The sequence below is a fragment of the Melanotaenia boesemani genome, chromosome 12 (assembly GCF_017639745.1).
Source record: "Melanotaenia boesemani isolate fMelBoe1 chromosome 12, fMelBoe1.pri, whole genome shotgun sequence".
In the NCBI taxonomy this organism is placed as follows: Eukaryota; Metazoa; Chordata; class Actinopteri; order Atheriniformes; family Melanotaeniidae; genus Melanotaenia; species Melanotaenia boesemani.
The window spans coordinates 363,738-376,454 of NC_055693.1; positions in this window are offsets into that span (position 1 = coordinate 363,738).

Genomic DNA, 12,717 nt, shown 5'->3' on the forward strand with positions numbered 1-12,717 from the left:
AAATTAGAAATGACAAAAAAGAGAAATCAGATTGAGGAAATATATAACCAAGAAATCCAAAAGAAACTAATGTTCACCAAACAAAGTTATTATGAAGGGGGGACTAAACATTTGAAACAATTGGCATACAGACTGAAAAGGCAACAAGCAGACAACACAGTGTACAAGATAAAGGATCCTGAAACTAAAGTAGAAGTGCATGAGATAGATAAAATTAAGGATTGCTTTAAGAGATACTATGAAAAATTGTACTCACAACCACACACAGATAACGATCAAAAAATGGAGAGCTTACTTAAGAGGTTAAGTTTACCAACTCTCTCGGACAATGAAAATAAAATACTAACGGCACAAATTACAAAAGAAGAAATTCAATCTGCAATTGGTAGGCTTAAAATTAATAAAACACCAGGTACAGATGGTTTTACTGCCGAGTGGTACAAGAAACTGAGGGAGGCGCTGACACCAGTGTTATTAAAAACATTTAATTGGGTCCTGACAAAGGGAGAAGCTCCCCCTTCATGGAAACAGGCTATAATCTCTGTCATTCCTAAAGAAGGAAATGTTCAAATTATAGACCTATAAGCATATTAAACTTAGATTATAAACTATTCGCATCAATTATAGTGAAGAGACTTGAGAGAATTATGCCAAAAATAATACATTTAGACCAAACTGGATTTGTTAAATCACGTCAAACACATGACAATGTTAGAAGATCATTGCAAATTATTAGGCATTTAAATTTGAATAAAATACAAGCTGTGTTACTGAGCCTGGACGCTGAAAAAGCCTTCGACTCTGTGAGATGGGAATTTCTATTTAAAGTAATGCTAAAATTTGGGTTTAGTGAATCAATTATTACTACACTGAAAGCTCTATATAATAGACCAACAGCTAGATTGAAGATTAATGGTGAACTTTCGGACTGCTTCGGCCTTGAAAGATCCACACGACAGGGTTGTCCATTAAGTCCACTTCTATTCGCTATTTTTATAGAACCGCTGGCCCAGTGGATTAGGGAAAATAAAAAAAAAAAAGGAATTAACATGGCAGCAGATGAACAGAAATTGGCTTTGTTCGCGGATGATGTTCTAGTTTATCTATCAGACCCAACTGAATCCTTCCCAGAGCTCATGTCAGTACTAAGGGAATACGAATCGTACTCAGGATATAAATTGAATGAACAAAAAACACAAGTTCTCAGAAGTAACTATAACCCCCCTACATGCCTGCGTAGTCAATATAAAATGGACTGGGATAAAGAATCTATAAAGTACTTAGGCATCTACCTACCCATGGATCTAACTAGATTAGAGGAAATTAATTACTCCCCACTCAAAAAAGACATTCTGTCAGACATTAATAGATGGAACTTAATCCCATACTTAAGCATGTCTTCTAGGGTAGATTCAATAAAAATGAATATTCTCCCAAGAATGCTATATTTATTTCATTCAGTTCCTATTGAGAAGCCAGATCGGTTCTTCGCAGAATGGGATAAAGTTATTTCTAGATTTGTATGGGTGGGTAAAAGGCCAAGAGTTAAGTATAAAACACTTCAGCTACCCAAGGGGAAAGGAGGACTGGGCCTTCCATGTCTGTATGATTATTACAGAGCAACTCAAATAGGACCACTGATAGGATGGTGTAAACCTAGTTATAACTCGAGATGGAAGGAGATTGAGAGCTCCTTGGGTGGAAACTTCCCGGTCACAACTCTGTTAGGAGATCCCACAATGACAAAATTTTTAACAGATTCAGACAACCCTTGGATAAAAAGCTCAATGAAGATATGGGGCAACATACTTAAAAAGTATCAATTAAAAGAAAGGGCCGAAAACTTAAAATGGTTTGTTTATGACCCAGAGTTCCTACCCAGTAAAACTGATTCAGTATTTAAAACATGGTCTAATAAAGGTCTTACAACATACTATACTCTGTTAACAGATGGGAAAGTGATGAGCTTCCAGGACCTTAAGGATAAATTTGAACTGAATAATCAAGACCTCTTTAGATATTTACAAATCAGGGATTTTTTAAACAAGTGTTACAACCAGCCTTAAGGTTATAACAAAACAACGCCGAACAACCAAGAAAACCAATTATAATTATTTATTAAACCAAAAATAATTAAGACAAAATAACATAATCATGAAGTGTGATTATCTGCAATATCAGTAATGTCAGGGCGTGCTTGGTTGTGTGTATAAATATAATGAATGCATTGTTGTATGATGTAGAACTAAACCAAAAACAACAACGCGGTGCAGCGGCGCAGGTCCGGCCTGGGAGCGGAGCCAAGAAAGAAGACTCCAGGCCGATTGTAGGCGGGTCTTATATACGCCCCGCCGAATACTCCAGCTGCACCTGCACACAAACATAATTAACAAAGCCACAAAAGAAGAAGTGGTCGTAACACAAGAAACTGAAACAACTAGAACTATTTAATAAGAATGAAGAAATTATAGACATAATTAAAAATGCATATAAAGATGCACCCCACCAAAAAATTATTTCTATAATCTATCAGACATTATCCAATTTACAGGGTGATAATACACTGCATATAAAGGCAAGATGGGAAGCAGAGGGCAATCTAACTCTAACAACAGAAGAATGGGTTAGAATTAGTATCCAACAGTGGTCCACAACAAGTGCCCCTTCCTGGAAGGAATTCAGTTGGAAGAATGTGATTCGCTATTTTTGTACTCCAGCACAAAAGACTAAATACTCTCACCGGACCAGCTGTTGGAGGTTATGTGGACATAATTTAGCGAACCATTTTCACATATTTTGGGGTTGCCCCTTTGTAGTTCCATTTTGGAAGGAAATACATAAGGTCCTGGAGGCTGTATTCAAAAGGAAAATACAATTCCACTTTGTATTATTATATTTAGGAAACCTGGAAGGTCTTAACCTACAAAAGCCTGACAAATACCTCTTTGGAGTATTACTGGTGGCCTCCAAAAAGGCCATAACTCGTAAGTGGCTTAAGACAGAAACTCCTAACGTGGATGAATGGATCGACCAGATATATAATATCTTCGTGATGGAAAGATTAACGTTTAGGCTGAAGTCACAGGAGGATGTTTTTGAGAAATTCTGGTCGAAATGGATAAGATATGTACAAAAAGTGAGGCCTGATTTTGTATAATTGTGAATGGGGTTTTTTTTTTTTTTTTTTTTTTTTCTGTATTTGCCCCCTCCCCCTACTGTTGCAAGTTCACGTTAACTCTCGTAATGTTTGTAATCTTTATACAAAAAACAATAAAAAATATAAATGGAAAAAAAAAAAAAAAAAGAACCTTTTTTTCAAGGTGTTAACTATGTTAACTTAAATGACAAATACTTTATATATAATATTTTAATTATTCTAAAACATATTTCAGCTGATTCTTCTTCTTTAGGGAGTCAGATCTAACATGCCTGATCTCAGAGGGATTCCACAAAAAGGAATTCTCAGTCCTGTATCATTTATTTAAAATTCAATCTAAAATCTAAAGTAAATGGCTTGTTTTTCATTCTTCTTTTAAAAATCTGACACCCATGGGTTGTTCCTTCGATGTTCTTTTTATACTCAAATCCATCCACAGACCCGGCCAGCTGATCTTGTTCTAATTCCACGTCCCGCCGTCGTAACAGAGGAATGATTTATTAGGCTAGTCATGTTGCACAGGCATTAAATGCATTTTTTACTTCAAAATCACGTTCTGGACGGCGGAATCTGCGGTGATTAAAGTTGATTCTTTGGTGGTGCCAAAACAAAATCTCAACAGAGGTGTCGGATCAGAATCTGCAGCAACATCCGGGTCCCGGAAATTCTCTTCTCTACATGGTCCAGTCCTGCAGGGGTGGGACTCATGGTCCAGCATGGATGGCAGGTTTACCAGGACCCTGTTGTCACCTACTTCCTGCACTGAGTCTAGAGCACTAGAGACCTGCCCAGGACAGAGCTGGACTTCCTGATGACTTAGTCCAGCTTCTCCCTCTCTGTGATGCTGCTGCTCCAGCAGACCACACCATACAGGATGGCTGATCCACCACAGAGTCAGAGAAGGTCTTCAGGAGTCCCCTTCACTCCAAAACACCGCTGTCGTTTCAGAAGATAGACCTGCTTAGAAGACAGTCTGTTACCGCTGCCTGCCCTGCTGCCTTATTTTGTATGCAAATCCCTGTGTTCCATCACCCACGGGTATTTGGCTCTGCTCACCACACCTTCGCCTCCTGTCAGCTGATAGGAAAATTGCCTGGCCTATTGTTGATGTTCCAGCCACACCATGGGAGATAGAAACTAGCTGCAGCTGTGGACTCAACTGTTTGCACAGTCTGCCCCCTGGCTTGCTGAGCTTTGGTGACTGTGACCGTGTGCTTGGCTGGTCGTAATTTGATTAGTAAGATTAGTGTTTTTCCAAAGTGTTAAAACTGGCTTTGTGTACTATTCTTTTTTGCTATCTGGTAAATAGTCTTCGTTTCTTATTTTGGTTTGGTAACATGTAAAGCCCTTTTGGCTTCTCTTTCTGTTGTATTTATAGTTAGCTTAGAGTTCGAGTTCAAATGTGTTGGACTAGGAGAGTTTTGTGTTTGTAATTGTACGTAGTGTTTTGTGTTGTATAAGTATGACTATTGGAGCTGCAACACTTTGTTTGTAGTATAGCTTAGTAGGCCAGTCTTTAGTTTCTCTTTACTTATTCTTGGTTTTCCTTTTTGTACAGACTGGTTTTTAGTGTATATACAGCTGTTTTATTGCTTTCAATGCTTTAAGCAGCTTCGCTAACCCCAACACTTGTACCGTACCACCATTGTAATAATAAATTCCAATAGCTTCCATTTTAACACTTGACCACGATTCCTTGTTACGCCTCACATCGCAGAGTCGGATCGTAACAAGTCCATGTTGAGTCCAGTCCAGTTTATTGTTCAGGTGAACACCCAGGTACTTATAGGAGTCCACTCTGTGTCCGTTCCCTGGATGTTCACAGTAAAAACAAGCTGATTATTTATGTTTATACTTTTATTTTTAATTGAATATTAAATGAACGATACACAGACCAGTCTCCAACTATAATGGGATTTTCCTTCTGAAGTACCCCACCAATTGGAAAGTCAGAAAAACTACAAACTCCATTTTTAACTTACAGGTGACTAAATATTCAGATGTGAAAAAGGAGTTTAGGTTTTACTGGGTTAACAGCTGTGATGTCAGAAGGTAAATCAGCTGAATCCTGTTTTACACGATTATACGACGCTGCCAAAAAAAAGTCATTTCAAGTCATCCAAGAAGTGCTTAGACTCCAAACAATCTTTAAATAATTCTGTTAAAGTTTTGAATTTCTAAATCACATTTCTGTATTAAAACATGGTTAATTAGAAGTTTTCAGTGAAATGAGAAAGATGTTAGATGGTTTATTATTCCTGCCTTGTCTTTACTTACATTTTCCACAGTGAACTGACTGTGTTGTTTTTAATATTTAAGTTTTACGACTGAACTTTTTCTATACCTACCATCCTTTCCTGAATGTTTCTACATCTACAACGTGTCTGCAGTAAAAATGGTGAAAAATGAATTTTCCTGAATGTCACCATGTTAATAGAACTTTAAAACCTGCAGTGTTTTTCTGTGTGTGATTAAAGTGTTGTGAAGTTGTTTTTACTCAGAGGTCTGTGTTGTAATACATGTACCGTACAAACCCAGTAAAAATAAAGTCAGATATCAGTGTAAAATGTAAATAAAAGGAGAATCTCATCAACTCATATTTTCTTCCCAGTAGAATTTCAGCAACATCTTAGATGAAGAAACTGAGACATTTCACCATGTGATGGAAAATATAAGCTGATAGTGAATCTGATGCAGCAACACGTCTGGAAAAAGTAGTTCCAGGGTGATGTTCAGCACGGTGTAAAAAGTAGTTCCACGGTGATGTTCAGCCATCCATTCATCTTCTGCTGCTTATCTGGAGTCGGGTTGGGGGGTAGCCGCCTAAGCAGGTGAAACCCAGACTTCCCTCTCCCCGGCCATATTCACCAGCTCATCTGGGGGGATTCCGAGGCGTTCCCAGGCCAGCCGCGAGATGTAGTCCATCCAGCCTGTCCTGGGTCTTCCCCGGGGCCTCTTCCTTTTGGGACGTGCCCGGAACACCTCAGATACGAGAACTCCTCCACTTGGGGCAGGACCCTATTGACACCCGGCGGGAGCACTCCACCCTTTTCTGACTAAGGACCATGGTTTCGGATTTGGAGGTGCTGATTCTCATCCCAGCTAGTTCACACTGCTGCAAATCGCTCCAGTGAGAGCTGAAGATCACAGCCCGATGAAGCCAACAGAACCACATCATCCTCAAAGAGCAGAGACCCAATCCTGAGGCCACCAAACCGGATCCCCTCAACACCTCGACTGCGCCTAGAAATTCTGTCCATAAAAGTTAAGAAAAGAATTGGTGACAAAGGGCAGCCTTGGCGGAGTCCAACCCGCACTGGAAATGATTCTGATTTACTGCCGGCAATGTGGACCAAGCTCTGACACCGGTCGTACAGGGACTGGACAGCTCGTACAAGCGGGTCCGGCACGCCATACTCCCGGAGTACCCCCCAGAGGAGTCCCAAGGGGACACGGTCGAGTGCCTTCTCCAAGTCCACAAAGCACATGTAGACGGGTTCAGCGAACTCCCACGCCCCCTCAAAGACCCCGAAGAGAGTGTAGAGCTGGTCCACTGTTCCGTGACCGGGATGAAAACCACCCTGCTCCTCCTCAATCCAAGGTTCGACTATCCGATGGACCCTCCTCTCCAGCACCCCTGAATAGACCTCACCAGGGAGGCTGAGGAGTGTGATCCCCCTGTAGTTGGAAAACACCGTCCGGTCCCCCTTTTTCGAAGAGGGGAACTACCACCCCAGTCTGCCAGTCCAGGGGAACTGTCCCCGATGTCCACTCGATGCTGCAGAGGCGTGTCTGCCAAGACAGCCCTACAGCATCCAGAGCCTTAAGGAACTTTGGACCTCAGCCACCCCTGGGGCCGTGCCACTGAGGAGCTTTTTAACCACCTCAGCGACCTCAGCCCTGGAGATGGGAGATCCAACACCAGGGTCCCCAAACTCTGCTTCATCATAGACTCAAGTTGGTTGGTGGGATTGAGAAGGTCTTCGAAGTACTCCCTCCACCGCATTACAACGTCCCGAGTCAAGGTCAGCAGCCCCCCATTCCCACTGTACACAGTGTTGACGAAGCACTGCTTTTTCCTGAGCCGCTGATGATAGATCAGAATCTCCTCTAAACAGTCCGGATGTCATTCTCCATGGCCTCGCCAAACTCCTCCCATGCACAAGTTTTTGCCTTAGCGACCACTGAAGCAGTATTCCGCTTGCCGATACCCATTAGCTGCCTCTGGAGTCCCTCAGGCCAAAAAGGCCCGAGAGGGCTCCTCCTTCAGCTTGACGGCATCCCTTACTGCCGGTGTCCACCAATGAGTTCGGGGGTTACCGCCACGACAGGCACCGATAACCTTGCGGCCATAGCTGCGGCTGGCCGCCTCAACAATAGAGGCATGGAACACAGCCCACGCGTACTCAATGTCCCCCGCCTCACCCAGGACATGGTTGAAGCTCTGCCGGAGATGGGAGTTGAAACTCTTTCGGACAGGGGACTCTGCCTGACGTTCCCAGCAGACCCTCACAACACACTTGGGTCTGCCAGGCCTGACCGGCATCCTCCCCCACCATCTGAGCCAACTCACCACCAGGTGGTGATCAGTTGACAGCCCCGCCCCTCTCTTCACCCGTGTGTCCAAAACATGCGGCCGCAAATCCGATGATATGACTACAAAAACGATCATCAAACTGTGGCCTAGAGTGTCCTGGTGCCAAGTGCACATGTGGACACTTTTATGCCTGAACATGGTGTTCGTTATGGACAGTCCATGACGAGCACAGAAGTCCAACAACAAAACACCCCTCGGATTCAGATCAGGGGGGCCATTCCTCCCAATCACATGTCTCCAGGTCTCGCTGTCATTGCCCATGTGGGCATTGAAGTCCCCCAGCAGAACGAGGGAGTCCCCGGAAGGAGTGCTCTCCAACACTGCCTCCAAGGACTCCAAAAAGGTGGGTATTCTGAACTGCTGTTTGGTGCATAAGCACAAAGAACAGTCAGGACTCGTCCCCCCACCTGAAGGCGGAGGGAGGCTACCCTTTCATCCACCGGGGTAAACCTCAACGTACAGGTGCCAAGTCGGGGGACAATGAGCATGCCCACACTCGGGGCCTCTCACCGGGAGCAACTCTAGAATTAAAGAGGGTCCAGCTCCTCTCAAGTACAGTGGTTCCAGAGCCCAAGCTGTGCGTTGAGGTGAGTCCAACTATATCTAGTAGGAACCGCTAAGCCTCGGGCACCAGCTCAAACTCCAAATCAGTATTTGAATACATTTTTTAAATGTGCTTACTATTTTCATTCAAAATTAATCAAAATATTTAAGAAATTTGTATCTATACATATCAGTATCATGAACTAAAACTATCAATGATATAAATTGATATGATATATCTTGGACAACAACTTAAAAATTTAAGTAAGGCATGATGACCTGTTTCATGATTTACTGGCTGTGAAGAACGCGGCCTTATGGGATATTTTCTTTCCATTCTGCAACGACTGATGACGGACAGATGGCTTCCTGGAAAACGAATGTAGTGTCCAGAAAGCAAACGTAAGTGTAATACTAACCCCGTTTTCACCCACTGCCGGCTTTTTAGGATGTAACTTTATGAATACCATATATTACCTAAATTAAATTTTTAAGCTAGTCATATTCTCCAATTACTTGGGGCCTGTTGTTTGCATTTCTCTGTAACTTCGTTTTTATTTAAAACCATTAAAATAAATCAACACTAATACTGGGCTAATACTTTGCCCCAGTAGTGCACACTTTGCAGCATCTCTCTGCCTGTTGACCCTTTGAACTTTTGCAGTGGCATTTCTGTGCATATCAGTGCAGAAGACAAGAAAATCGTACGGTTTTCTGTCAAGGAAATACGGAATGATTTGTTGAATTCTTGGCTGTTTAAACAGTAGAGGAAAGCTACACTCACTTTAAAGATTCTAACGCATGCTCTCTGTCTGCAGGTGGCAGAGAAGCAGCCCCCTGATAGTGGGGCAGATTAAACTATTTTATTCCCAGCAACACTAATACGGTGCAGTTTAATGGACAGTTGTCAATCCGACACTAAATTCTGCTGCTGAGCGTTAACAACTAAGCTGGAAGATTTTGTGAAATGTAACGTTATTTGCCAAAGCAGTTTATTAAAAGCAGTTTCTGTACAATTAATCAAAATTACATTAATGTATTGATGTCTAGCCTTGATCAAACAGAATGATTTTAAGATAGCTAGAATAGATATCCTTATCAGTAAATGTAGACTATTGTTGGTACAATGTCTGTTGAGATTTTACAGATTGTTGTTGTAGACAGTGATTTTCTTTTTATTGTCAAGCTGGTATGATGAATATTTTAGGGCATTTATACTGGACCTCTCTGGGAGAATGACTTTAATACATCACAGTGAACTTGTTGACACTTACCCCTTAACAGCATATTTTGTGGTCTGCAAGAAAATGGTGTCACTGAAAAGCCACATTGTTTGCCAATGCTAGAAGACTCAAACTTATAAATGTCACCTGCCTTTATGCTGTTTTTATTTTTTTATTGTTTGTTTGTTTAGATGGACTCCACTGCTTTGAGAGTTATTATAGAACACCGGAGTGAGAAGCTGGTACTCTCTTCAGGAATACTGAGCTCTGTGGAGGAGTAGCACGAGACTGTGAAGAACACATTTGGACTCATTGAGGTTTTCACTCTGCATTACTTGGATGAAGACTTTGGGGATTTCTTTACACTCCATTCTACCAACCAAATCAAAGATAAGGGTACAGTCAGAGTTGTGATCATTCTGTCAGTCGTGCTTACATTGACACCTCAGAATGAAAACCAAACAGACTTAAGCAGCCTAAATGATAGTTCAAGCTCCTCGACTTATACAGGCACATATGACAAACCAGATGATACATCACTGTCTTCAGATGACACTGTCATACTCTCTCCTCTTCAATGCCCTCAGAGGACCTCATGGCCACATGAAATTGTCATTTGTGGAAGAAATTTAACTTATTATGCTTTATATATATTATAGTCACACCTATAATTACGTCCTTTACCATATTAATTTATAAATTGTATTTACACTGATTGTTACTATATTACACTTTTTTACATTGTACATTTTTACTCATCATGCTTTAATTGACGTTTAAGGTTTATTCTCTTCATGTACATGCTCTGTTAAAAGTTCACTACGAGGGTAAGATCACGTCTCGAGCTGATCTGCGTTCACGAGTGTTGAAATCTCCTTGCCAGTATCGATGCGCCTCTCTCGCTCCTTCCAAAGGGTGTAACAAGAGATGTGCTCCTTTGAAGATTCGTGTTTATGAAATCCTCGATCTCTCTCAGTTGCATTTTTCCAGTTTCGGAATCCCACACTGACAAAAGCATCCAGTGTCTGACACCTGCGATGGCCGCTGAACTTCCGGCAACAATAACAGAATGCTGCATTTTCTTTAACGCTGTATTCAAGCCATTCTCTGTTGTGATACCAAGCAGCAACAAATGAACGTTTTCTTCCGTTGAAAATACTTGCAGGGTACTGATGTAAAACAACTTGGTTGGGCTGGTCAGTCCCGAGATCAACGAGTGTTTTTACACACGTAGTAGCACTTATGCTAGCAGTTGCGCCATGGCTGCTGCTGAGACACGGAGGCTCTGCTGTCTGTCCTTCAGAAACAGCAGTGCTGGAGCCAGGTCTATTTGCATCTTCTTTTGTTGATGGAATTGGCGGAGGCTTAGAAGATGGAGCACCGTGAAGCCACTTTCTTATGTCCATTTTCTGTAGACGAAATGCCGGTGTTGTCTGACTGCGCTCTTTTTTCAAACGACATCCAATTAGGGTTCAGGTCAATCCTTGGACCAATAAGAAACCACGCATCTTCACGTAACACAAAAAACTCACATCAAATGTATTTTATTGTTAATTTAATTTTTTATATAGTTTTTTGTGTGTTATATACTATATATACCAAGTGTGATTTTGCATTCTATAAGATTTATTTAAATCTAAAAATTTCAAAGTTTGGCACAAATGCTTGATAGTGGTTAGGCAAGTGGAGGAGGGGCACAGTGGCTCATATGGGGGGGCATGGCCCGCGAATGCCCCCCCATAACGCCAAGCCCGCATTGTCCCAATTTGGAGCATAAATGTTGACAAGCACTATGGCCATTTTTACCACTTATGACTTGAGATTTAGCAAACTGTACGTTCCTATCAAGAAGGATGGCTACACCTCGACTCAATTGCAATTAAAACCTGAATGTAACACCTGAGTGAATTGCCCAAGGCAGAGTCTGAACTGGTCTCTGTTTTGCAAATGAGTCTCCTGCAGAAAAGCTATGTCAGCTTTCAGTTTCGATAAGTGAGAGAAGACTTTGTTGGATTTTATTAAATTGTTAAGGCCACGGACATTCCGGTTGGCCATCCATGTGATGGCGCCATCCCTGACCCTATTGCTAGGTGCTGCCATCAATCAGTAGGACAAAGAGAAAAAATAAATTCTGCCACAAGGGATCAAAATATGATAGGGATGTGAAATGTCTCCTCGCTGCACAGCACAAAGATGTATGTGGAAGGGAGAGAAGGAAGGGGGGTATACATACACATAGACACAGGCATAGACGAAGACAAATATAATAAAATAAAAAACAAATTCAGACAATCTAGTAACTTCCAAACTATACTGTAACAACTAGCTTACCATGTCAAACAGAACTACAACCAGAACGAATTAAGAACAATGAAAGTAGCTCTTCCAGAGAGAAAACTGCATGAAAAACTAAAGTAAGTCAGATGCCAACGAGAGAAAAAAAAAAAAAAAAAACAAGGGAGGAAAAGGAGAAAAACTAAGAGATCTCTTGTTATACAGCCAACCAGCCTTTTCAGTCCAGTACTCAAGGCAGAGACAATAATATAATAACAGACAATGCTTATATACTCGTAAGTAGGGCTACCCATGTAAATAGTCAACATTTTAACAACAGCCACAATATGACCGAGTTAGTGCAATTCATGTTATGCATATAGAATTTATGCAGAAGTAAATGCAATCTCACCCAAATTTCCTCCTCAGTCATCTGCAGTAGTCAGATTGTCTAGCACATATGCTTTAGCTTAGTTGGGATCTTTGAAGCTAACTTGGGATCCATCTTTTAAGGTGATCCTGAGATCCGTGGTGTACCAGAGCCAAAAATGGATGCCCTCACAAGAGCGCAACAAGTTGCGTACCTCAGAGAAAGCTGCACGTTGTCTGGTGATGGTCTGGGTGAAATCTGGAGGAACCCAAATGCTGTCTCCATCGTGTGTTTTTAGTTGCCGGAGTGTCGCAGCCTTCCTCAGAATTTCTTCCCTCTCCTGGAAGTAATGGCATCTCGCAATGAAGGCCCTTTGTGGTTGGTTATTCTGAGTTGGCTGGCTTCTCCAAGAACGATGAGCCCAGTCCAAGGTTGGTGACTTCTCCAGCTGCAGTAATTCCCGGAGCATGTCGGCTATGAATTGGACCAGCTGTTTTCCACTCTCCCAACCCTCTTTCACTTGGACCACCCGAATGTTGCAACGCCGTGACCT